Source organism: Halichoerus grypus, chromosome 11 (assembly GCF_964656455.1).
Source record: "Halichoerus grypus chromosome 11, mHalGry1.hap1.1, whole genome shotgun sequence".
Lineage (NCBI taxonomy): Eukaryota > Metazoa > Chordata > Mammalia > Carnivora > Phocidae > Halichoerus > Halichoerus grypus.
Window position 1 is genome coordinate 76,193,033 of NC_135722.1, and position 12,436 is coordinate 76,205,468.

General features: G+C 37.6%; 1 protein-coding gene across 1 annotated transcript in view; it reads right to left on the reverse strand.

Moving 5' to 3' along the window:
* MAML2 (mastermind like transcriptional coactivator 2) overlaps nucleotides 1–12,436 on the reverse strand; it is a 337,855-nt gene that overhangs the window by 280,147 nt on the left and 45,272 nt on the right. The gene's annotated exons all lie outside the window — the stretch shown is intronic.

Below are 12,436 nucleotides of genomic sequence, written 5' to 3' on the forward strand. Positions count from 1 at the left end.
AGTTTATTAACCAGAGTTTTAGTAAGGGCATTCATTTTCCAGCACATTTTTTTTGGTAGATGTGTGACTTTAGTGTTATTTTTTATGATGTCTACCAGAGTACTTAACATGAGTAATGGAAACAGAGTATCAAGATGCCCTATACCAATAAAAATAAAATGCAGGGACTGGGTGCTATAATCTTCGTTTTCTCCAAAGGTGAAAATTAACACTAATGAATAACTTCTTTTGTCCTAAAAGAACTAAGAACTATTGAGTTTGAGTCTCTAGCTGGAGAAGTCATTAATATGGTGAGAAATGTGATTGAAGCCTGCCATTTAAGAGGCTAGAAGAGGCACAAGTTGACTCATGAACCCACTAGACCAACCAACATCAGCCCTCTATGTTCCAAAGCTCAGATGGATTCAAGGGTCACTGATCATTCTTGATTGAGCTATTGTACATTAGTGATTTATCCTTGCTTTTTTTTTTAACATTTTCAGTCTTCTTCTCTACTTGCTCATTTACCTATGCCTAAAATGTATTCATTATTCTAACCTAAAAAAAATGAGATTCTGGTCTCTACCTCTCTTCCTGAGGACTACTTTCTTCTTTATGCCTTCAAAATCTTTGAAAGAGTTCTTTACAAATTCAGTCTCCATTTCCTCACCTCCTGCTCAATCTGTAATTATCTTCCATTCTCAAAACTTGACGAAAATTATCTGTCACTTTGCCCTCTAGATGGTCATATATGTCCTTCTAATTATCAAGCTTTTCTTCCTGTCCTCATCCTCTTATATCTCTCTGTAGCATTTGATACTATATATTACCCTCGTTCTGAAGATTCCTTTTCCCCTTGCCTACTAGTTGAAAGGAAAACCTTTTCTCTACCCATACCCTCAAAATGTAGGCAATTCCTAATGGATACCACTTTCAGTTTATCTACTTAGCAAGAATTTCCACCCCCACAAATTTCATCCTCAAAGACATGTGTGTAGCTTTTAAATTGTTGTCCCTGGATATGAAACTTTTCCAGAGGCCTGGATCCATATTTTAACTGCTCAACAAATGTTTCTACCTGGCTATTTAATACCTCTAATTCCATATATTCCAAATCAAACATTGCCATCTTTAGCCTGTCTTCCACCCCTATCCCAGTCTTCTTACTTCATTTAATGGTTTTACTTTTCCAGATGAATAATGTTTTTTTTTCCTCTTGGTCCTCAACACTGAACTGATAAGCGATTTTCCAAATGTGAGATTTGGAAATATAACAGTGAATCTGCCTGCTTCCTTATGATTGCAATAGTTCTTCTGGGCCTTGAGGGCCAGCGCCACTCTGATGGTGCTAAAGTACCCGGGACACCACTTAGTTCAGCTTAAAAACAGATTTTGAGCTCCAACTATGTAGGACTAGAACTCTGCTAGCAATGCAGCTTTAGTTTTCCGGGAAGAGTGGCCCCCACAGTGGCGGGACTGATGAAAGAACGACATGAGTTTGGATCAATGTCTTCTCTGTCTTAAAAATAAATCTCCATGGGGGCGCCTGGGTGGCTCAGTCGTTAAGCGTCTGCCTTCGGCTCAGGTCATGATCCTAGGGTCCTGGGATCGAGCCCCGCATCGGGCTCCCTGCTCGGCGGGAAGCCTGCTTCTCCCTCTCCCACTCCCCCTGCTTGTGTTCCCTCTCTCGCTGTGTCTCTCTCTGTCAAATAAATAAAATCTTTAAATAAATAAATAAATAAATAAATAAATAAATCTCCATGAATACTTTTCCCTGATGAAGAATAAATCAGTTCCCCTAACTCATCATTTTACAGTAATAATCACCATTTACTCCGAACCTGTAAGGTGCCAGGCACTGTCTAAGCACTTTTAAAATATGTCCCGTTAATCCTCATCACTAGCTTACGAAGTACCTACCGCTGACTACTGAATGATGCCATATATGGGCTGCAGGGAGCGTGCAGTGCACGGCCTATGCGGCCATCCGTTGGCTCTGATAATGCCCATTCTACAAATGAAGGCATTCTACCACAGAGAGAGGTTAAGGAACTACACAGCCATGAAGCCAGTATTGAGCAAGGATTCCAACCACATAAACCAACATTCTGACATCTAATGCTCTGCTACTTAACCAAAACACTGAACCCCCTCCACTCATATTTCTCTTTTAGCTCATATCACAAATATTTGCTTTTGTGCTTGTCTCCTCACCCTTAGAATGTGAACCCCACTAGGGGAAGAAGAGATATCATTTCTTAAACAGTTATTCTTCGTATATAAAAAGGGCCTAGAAACTGGGATGTAGTGGGCATTCAATAAATTGTAGCTAACATCATTCATTTTTATCATTCTTATTATAGATTTGCCACAAAGCAAGCTATTAATGAATGTTGGTTGAATAAATGACTACGCTAATTCCCCAGTATGTCAAAATGCATCTACTTATGACCTGGTCTCATGAAAAATACGTGGCAAGAATGGCAAATAAGTTTTGTCCCATATAAGCATTCTAATCAATCTCTGGAACAAAAATTCATTCAACAATTCCAGCGTGGAACTAGGCAATTTAAACATATCTTTACATGGTTGGCGTATCATTCGGTGATCTTGATGTGGCCCCCAAATTTTGCAGTCATGGATAGTTGTGTACTCTAGAGCCAAATAAAAGGAGCTGTTAATTCACAAGAGAGCACAGCCTAATGGACTGTTCCCAGGCTGAAAATGAATGGACTTAAATGGAGATATTGTGCAAAGATACCCACAGTTAGCACTTATCGGATCAGAGACAGAAAAGATGTTAACTGAACTCAGAAGAATAAAGATTATTGTCATCAGGTATTTTCATAAAGGGGCCCCCAGACAACCTGTTATTATAAGAGTGTTACACCATGGGAGAAAGTGAAAAGCAATAGCTCTTTAAATGTATTTGATTAACAACATCTGCTAAAATTCTCTAACAAATGACCACAGTCAGAAATATATATGTCCTAAAGAGAAACTGTTGGTAGCTAAGAGGCCCTTTGGGGGAAATTCATCTGATGAAAACCCTCTGGAGGATGTAAGGGGGATTATGTGAATGCATATGTCTCCTTCCATCCTTGGATGGGATACATTTTTTTTTAAAGCAAAACAAAGTTCAGCATCGGTTGCCTTTCTAGTGGCTAGTGCCTTACCAGGGGTCTTTTGACTGGAACTGACAACCTAAAGCAAAAATAAGCTAAGAAACTTTAATTTCACATAAATGCATTAGAGAAACATCTATTGTGGGTTTCGTCCTATATGTTTTGGTTTAAAATATTTCTAACAGAGTATAGAAATTTCAAATGTAATATTTATTTTAGAATCAAAACATAGAGGGCTGGAACAGTCTTAACAGACAATCTAGTGAAAGAAGATTATTTCATAGTAACTGAACTATAAAGCAGAGTCATTAAATATTCAAAGTCATCTTAATAAGTGGAAGAATCAAGCATTGGTGTTACTTTTAGATGTTCTTGCCATTATAATGCTCTCCTTCTGGTAACATTTTCTATTTTTATGTACATTTATTTATAGTCACGTATATCTGTAATATAAATATTATTGTGATTATTGTATTGTTTAATTCCATGTGAGGAGATTAAACAGCAGATTAAAAAGTTAAGGAAAAACCAATCCTTCATTTTAATACTAACTCACAGAGCATGAATGACAGCAATGGCTATCAGCTGCATCACTGCTTGCAATTTCTGTGGAACTGAGACACTGAATCCCAAAAGGGCTTCACATGAACTCTGAGACTAAGTGGAATAGTATCCTTTTTACTGTCACTGAAATATTTTACATTGGGTGTTATAAATCTGAATGACAAATCTTGGAAACCACTTGAAAACCACAGGAAATATTCTATCCCTCTTTAATATATGGAAATAGTTGATGGCAAAAAAAAAAAAAGAAGAAGAAGAAAAGAAAAGAAAAGAAAGATTTCAGAGTTCAGAGCAAATGTGTAGTTATCTTCTAATGTGATCAGGATACCGTTACTTGAGGCTATCTACTGTTTTGTAGATTATGTTAATTGGATATCATCCAGAACAAGGTATAAAACAGATAAGCACATTTTCTAACTAGGCTGTACAGTGAAAATCAAACCACTAAGTAGCAAATGGTAATACCATGATTATTCATGTAATATCAAGTCTGACTCCTCATTAACGTACAATATGAATTTAAGCTATGAGGCTGGTAAATATGTGGCATACAAACACTTGGGTATTATGAATTTAAATTGGTTTTAATGATCTCCAGAAAGTTTGGCAAAACCCAAAAGGTTTTCCTACTATCCATTTAAATGAAGGTCTTTCTGGAAGGATGATACCTAAATGCAGAATCAAATTTTTTTCAGTTAAAATTATAATTTTCCCACTAATAAGCCAAGCCAGCACATGTTGAATTCCTGATCTATGTGTTTTGATAACTAACTTTGTATTTTTCCACCTGCATGGCTGTAGCGATGCCCTTAGGGACAGAAAGTCGTCATGGGGAAAGGTGGAAGTGATATGGATAAAGCCTGCTTCATTTTCTAACCATCTTTGAGACCTACATTCAACCTGAGTACTTTAGTCATGAAATGGCAGAAGGACAGAAAAAGGCTTGGAGGGATAGCAAAGCACTCAGTTCTACACGAAACTTGACTTCTAAAACCATGACTGGGAAAAGACTGCTGAGCTTAGATTGAAACATTGAAACTTTCTGGTTAACTCTATGCAGAACCTAATCTCACCTAACAGACTGCGTTTGGATTTAACTGTGAGTCGATTAGGCAAGAATAACTGCACTTTTATATGATTAGATGGATTAGACAAAATTAACAGGAAACTATCGATTCTTCATGTCAAGGAACAAAGCCTTATACTTAACATTGCCTAGAATCTTAGTAGGCATTCATAAATGTCTGTGGACTTCCATATAACTCACGTGTGAATGAGTGAATAAATCATTTGTAGTTGCTGATAGATTTGATATAGATTCTGATAGAATAATATCCAGATTTTTAATATATCCATAAATGCAAACCCTCTTGATTCCTTTAGACACCTAAAGACATCAAACTTTTCTTAAGAGCAGGCTATACTTACAGTCATAGAGTCATTAAACATCTTACTCTGGGTATTTATTTAAATTAATAGAAATTCATAAACCTAGCTAACCTGGGACAGTTTTGAGAGAACAGTAGACTATGAAGTGTAGGTAGAACAGGGTACTATGGTTAGATTGATTTTATTGATTTTTCAGAGCACGTTTTTTATTTGGCCTCATGTACTTATATTTGGTGTGTCTATAACATTCTCACTGAACTGGCGACACACATCGTATATTCAAAGGGGCAGAACTTCCTTTCTGTGATCATTTTGAAGCATTTTTATCATTTAATGTCCCTTTTATTATTAAAACGACTTAATGCTTGGGAGGAGACTGGGCATAAATCCAAACTAAATTAATAATTGGAATCAGGGAAAAAGTCCTCTAACCTTCCTCACTTTTCTGAAACTTATAGTGGATTTTTATTCCTTTGTTAGCCTTTAGCAGAGAATGAATATCAAGTATCCTCCGACCACCTCTTCTTGATGGCTCATGTCCATTTTGTCCTATAAAATAATGAGGAAATGTTGGTGCTTTGGGCAGTATCTTACACCCTGGGGGTACTTAATGGCCTTTATTCCCCCCAAAGCTTTTCTGGCTCTCAGGTAATAAGTTGAACTCTAGGGGAGATGCAGTTACTCTTTCAGCCCAGTAGAGTACCATTTGATTTACCACTCTACTGCACAAAATGGTACCCTGGTGGCTTGAAAGAGACAGTGGGGAGAATGTGGCTCATTAAATAGTAATTGATGCTACTGCTACTATTAATGTTAGTGCTGCTGCCAAAATAACAGTGTTGCTTCCATTCTGCTTCCTGTATGAGACTGAGAATAAGCACAGTTCATCCCCATAGATGGTCCATCGGCCAGGCTAGCCTGACGGAAGCAGAGCGGCCAAGCGGACTCATGAGACCACCAAGATTTCAAGGTCTTCATGTGCTCCATGTTGCCTGAACCACACTCTACCTCCTTAATCCACAAATGCATTATAAATCCTCACAAATCCTCATGAGATATTATTTCCTATAATAAAATTTTTAGATATTTGCTATTTACCCTTGAAGTGCCAACTTTTCTTCCTTTCACAAATTGGGGTGGAGACCTTTGTGAAATGGTCTTGTATAACTGTCTACTTTCTTAAGGAGTATCTTGACCACAATATAACCTATGTCTAAATAACTCAAACCGCCATTATTACCAATAATTACTGTACCGTGTCGGAAAATGGCCCCCACAGTTCACCTGTAACGCCGTGTGCCATAGTTTCTGGTTACTGGGTTTTTCTGTTTTACTTTGATTTTTATAATTTTTCTGCCTCCCTCCGTCTGATCAGGCTTGTCACTTTTTGCGGAGGTAACATGAAATAAAAATTTGCTAGCTAAATAAGGATTTAGAAAACAGAACTGGGTTTTCTGATAACTGTATGGCTGGCATCTATATTAGTTCCTCACAAGCTTACTGGCTGTTTCTTAGCTATATTCTATGTTGTTGAGGTTTTAGGAAAAATAATGTCCAGATAAGTGAAATCTTAGTTCATATGACTTAAAACTCTGCTTTTAGTATATTATCTTTCCCTTCCATTCTACAGTTTTTATTTTCACTTTTATTGGCATTATTTTACTGAAGGCCTCTTTTTGGAAGCAGAAATTTATCATTTATATCTGCCTTCTGCATCTTGTCTATGTATTATATGTGTGATATTTGTGTGTGTGTATATGTATGTATAGTGTGTGTGTGTGTGTGTGTGCGCGCGGAGGGAGCACACGCATCAACTTTTTATTCAGAAAATACTGCTAACCATGGTCTCTTTGAAGGGTATGGCATGTCTATCATTGTAAAAGATAATTACTTGCTATTATGACCTTCACCTCCTGGATGCATATCACCTTTGGATCCTGGGATGCCTGGTTTTCTCCTACTGTCGATCTGTGTGCTGAAGAATATCTTTATGCAGCATGCGAGTCTCTATTTTAACATTTATATATTAGGAGAAACATTCTTCTTAGGAATTTTTAGGATACCTGAGTACTAACGCTGTCTCACCACTTAGTAAATGCATGTAACAAATGATCTCCTGCATGTTGGTACCATGCACCATCTTACCCGGTAGCACAAAGCTACTCTTGTCACCCCCAGAAGGAACTCAGCTCAATCAGTTCCTTCCTCTTCCGGCTGATCATATTTACTGTTCAGTAAGGCGGCATATGATAGAATTGGTCCAATGTACAAAATCGGCTTTATCATGGAATCATATAAAATTTTAGCACTCTAAGGGGTCTTAAAAATAATAGTTTGGGTAGCAAGAATATGGAAATTCCATAAAAAGAAGAAAGTTCTGTGGAGGAAAGGAAATGAATTTTCATCTACCGAATGTTCCCTATGGCCTGGGCACTGGACTAACTGCTATACTTTTTTTTTTTTTCCCCATTTAATCCTAGCAGCAATCATGTTATTATCCCATTTAATACATAAGAAAACTGAGACCAGGAATAATTAATTCATCTTGCCCGAGTCTATAACTATTAAATAGAGCAGTCATTATGTAAACTCGGGTCTATTTGACTCTGACAGTCAGGCTCTTTCCACTGCTGTACTCCGCCATGCCTCTCCCATGTAGAAATTTCCTTTGACATCTGTTGCCAAAAACTCATTTAGCTGGGTTAGTCATTCCCAGCAACACTTTAAGACTAGCCCGTCCCTTTGCAGTAACAACCTGATCTTTTGCTATTCATCTGTTCTTTGCAGTGCATCAATATATGGCTATCATGATGGTAGGCAAATTCATAAATAAATCTGCTCTTTTCACAGCCCCGTGTGAGTTTACAGGAATGGGATATAAAGACAAGTGGAGAAATGGGGAACAAAGTCTAGCTCTCTCACAGAAGGCACCTCCAAACTACAAAGGGGGCATCCCTGGGTCAATTCAAATTAGAGAAAGCATATCCACTACAGGACTAGATCTTTATTTGTGGATTTTCTATTTTACATGTGATTTTTTCCAATTATACTGCCTTTCAAATAAAAAGTAAAAAGTTACCACGTATAGCACGCTTGAAAAGGTTCTCCATAACTTAGGATATGGACATTTTTTAAACAACAACTATGAAGTCATATGCAACCATATGAACTTAAAAAGAAGCTCTCATGAAAATGGACATGATGTGACTTTTGTCATGTCCCTACTAAAGCATCCATAATCAAAGTTTCTGCCCAGTTCACTAAAAGTATTACCCATACTAAAAATCTGGAGCATGTCCATTTTAATCCACTTATTCGATGTAAGTGTGAGCCTGTGGCAAGAGTGTTTTGATAAAACAAACAAACAAACAAAAACCCCCACTGTAATCCTATCTTGTAAAATTATGTTATATCTTTGAAACCATTCAACAGAGTGAATAATTTTCCTCAGTCTCTCATCTGCTGAAACGGGAGTCAGGGCACAGTGTTGCATTTTTGGTCGTCGGAAGCATGTTAAATCATACAACTTTTTGGATGCACATTAAGATAATAACTATAAAAATGTCAAATGCTTTACTAAAAAGAGCAAGTCTGAAGCATAGCAAACTCAGAGGAAATAGCAACAACAGCAGAACTTCAACCTTTAAGATTGAAGCAGTAGGGACCCTCAAAAATGTCAGGCTGAAAAAATTAGACACAGCCTTACAGCCCACAGGAACATCTGCAGAACAATAATCACTTCGATAGCATGCCATTCAGGTGTGGCAGCCCGATCTGAGGGACTTACAGTGAAAGAGAGTCACATGTGAACAGACTGGTCAATGTTTCAAATAAAGATGAAAATTTTGCAGATCTTATACATGTAGCAGAGATGAAAACTATGGAAAGATCCAGTGAATTCTAAATGGCCCAAACATCCAGAGTCTAGCAGTCTAAGTAGAGTGGCCAAATCCTTTCTTAGCTCTTTATTTAACCTTGGCTGTCCAGGCAAGAGCTGACTATCCAGTTGCAGCTAGAAAATAAATGCTGAATACCCAAAGTTCAGAAATTACTCTGGAGGGAGACCAGTGAATTTTAAGTATTATTTTCAGCATTAGCTTAGCTTTCATTTTTAAACAGTTCTTCAAAAGACTGATATGTTCGTTCTTAATTATCCTCGCCCCAAAGCAGTTCCCTGTCCCCTAGAAATAAGTATATCATAAGAGAAACTTACACAAATGCCAAGCTCAAATATTTTTCTTTTGCAAACAATGCCAGCTCCAGAAACACGTTACAAACAGCTGAGACTAAATTTTCTCTCCTCTGGAACAAGGATGTTCTCTTATCAGACGTAACCCACTGTAAGAGAACATTTACTTTTTTTTTTTTTATGCACATCAATCAGTTGCGAAGAGGTGGTTGCACAGAACACCAAAGCCACGTGGTAAACTTGGGGTAGAAGAAAAAGAAACAAATCATCATTTTGTGAAAGTCTGCACATTTTCAGGGCACCTGGGTGGCTCAGTCGTTAAGCGTCTGCCTTTGGCTCAGGTCATGATCCCAGGGTCCTGGGATCGAGCCCTGCATCAGGCTCCCTGCTCAGCGGGAGGCCCGCTTCTCCCGCTCCCACTCCCCCTGCTTGTATTCCCTCTCTCGCTGTCTCTCTCTGTCAAATAAATAAATAAAATCTTTAAAAAAAAAAAGTCTGCACATTTTCATTAGTTGTTCAATGATCAACATCTTACGATGAGCACCTTCTATGTGAAGTTTTACAAAGGAAAACTGTGGGGAATTCCAAAGGAAAAAGATGACAGAGATCACTATTCTTAAGGAGCTCACTCTTTATTCAGAGGTACAGTGAACAAATATTGCACAGGTCAAGAATTTCAACTTCACCTAGTTCTAATACAGTTGTGATAAGAACAGAATCTCTCCCAGAATAAACAAAGAGGTAGCATTTATTGAGATCTTACCATATTTGCATACATTGTCTCAATTTATCAACACTATAACATAAGCACTCTAATTATCTCCATTTTACAGACAAAGAAAATAGGGCTCAGAGGCTAAGAAAATTGCTATCTGTCACAAAGCTAATAAATGGTGGCATGGCATTTGGGAACCCAGGCTGTCTGAGTCCAAGGCTTCGTATATTTAACCACCAAGAAAATATACTCGGAAGTGAGGTATTTGAAAGACAAATTAACTTTGTTCCCTTTGGCCAAGACCGAATTCAGCGAGAGGACCATAGCATCGTCACAAGGGCATATTTAGGAATTTCTCCCAGCTATAGAAATACATTTAAACATGATCTTGTCCAGCTAAAATTTAGTCAGACACTCCACCAAAACTGAGGTAACACCAGGTGAATGAAAGCCCTATTTAGTTTGGAATTAACTTTGAAATATGCAAATTTAATTTCTATTACGAATTCACTTTTGCAATGGTCAGAATTTTTCTGAAAACACTGATATTTTAAGAGAGTTTGAAAGAGTTATAGAAAAACCACAGGTGAATAAACTTTCAATAAAAACAGAGACAGGATTAAAATGCTTTACTACCTTTAGAAACAAAAATGAATTGACATTTTTCTAATTCATTTGTAAGCCCAGATTCACACCAAATACATTCAAAACTGCTTCCTGCATGCCCAAGTGAGATGAGCTGTAAATAGAACTCAATACACACTAAGATATGCTGCTGACGGCCTCAGAATTCTCTTGAAATACAAGCCCTGAGAACTAAATGCCCATCATCTGGAATCTGTTTTATTCCAAGACCCTCAGAAGCCTATGTTATTACTTAACCTGGCGGCACAATAGTAATTTAAATGTGCAGTCATGTTATTTGATAAAATCCCAACTGAGTATTAAACTACATTGTGGTTCATTCAAATTACCACTGTTCTGCTGTTGAAACACACACACACACACACACACACACACACACACACACACACAAACATACATGCACCATAGGGCTGTTTGATGGTGGTGGTAAAAACAAACTAAAGCAGTAGCTTCAATAATAATACTCAAGTATATTGTTAATCATTCATCTGTAACACATTCTTCTTTGTAGGCTTTGCATCCCCCTGGAACAGTGGCTTTCAAACTGTTTGACTATAACCCACAGCAAGGGATACATCTTAGATCATACCCCAGAACACACACATACACACAACTGGAACAAATTTCCGAAAATAATACTCTTCCTATATGCAACATACTAATTTCTATTCTATTTCATTTTTTTAAATGTTGGTAATAACTCACGAATTTCATTTCATGACCAACTAATGGGTCATGGCCAACAAGTTGAAAAATGCCATCCCAAAGTGCCCAACTGACAGGCAAAAAAATTCATGGTGAAATATAGAATAAGAATAAGAAAAAGAAGGGAGAATTTTAGTCACTGATGAATTTCAAGTAGTGTTTAAAGAATGCAGAACTATGAGCCTTGCTAATTGTTCCACATCTCAATGGGCAAAGGAAAAAAAATTCTTTGGATTGGTGGCCAAGAAAGTATTTGAGATATTTGAGTTGGCCCTTGAATGATAAAGGAAAAATAGCATGACATCCACTGGACAGATGGGAAAATTGAGGCAAAAGAGGATAAATGCTTCCTTTGCTTAGTCTCTAAGTCCCCAGTAGAATCCTCACATGAACTGAATCCTTATTGCGGTGCCCAGGCAACGTCATCAAGCTTTTCTGTAACTAAAAGCAATGAGTCTTGTCCACCCACCTGCACGCGGAGCGGGCTCTATGAGCTTTTCTGGCAAAAGTATCACTGATGTCGACAACCACTGCAACATGGGGAAAGGCCGAGGCTGGGCCAGGACCCCAGCTGAGACGGGGAGTCAAAGTCAACAAAAACACTTTCCAGAGTGAGGCTTCAAAGGCTTTATTAGAATACCTTTTCATTTCAAATGTTAAACATTTGAGACTCTAATCAAAACTGAAAGGTAGACCTGTATTTCTGACCATTCCCTTTTCTTATAACATATTTCAACATACACAGAATAAACCCCTATACACCTATCAGCCAGATTCAACAATTATCAAGATTTTGTTGCACTCTGATTAGTGCTCTATGTTGGTGGTGTGGAAGTATTTTTAAGCAAATCCCAGATATAATTTCACCCCTACGTACTTAGCGTGCATCTCTAAAAATATATTTTCTTTATATAACCACAATGTCATTACTGTACTTAAAAAATTAACAATCATCTAGTGTCCTCTAAAATATAGCCATGTTCAAATTTACCAGACTGTCTCAAAGATTGTTTTGTATTAATTAGTTCCCTAAAATCAGGATCTAAACAGGGTCCGCACATCACATTCCGTTAGCACATGTCCTACATCTTTATAGTCCAGAGCAGCACTCCCCTTTCAATCCCA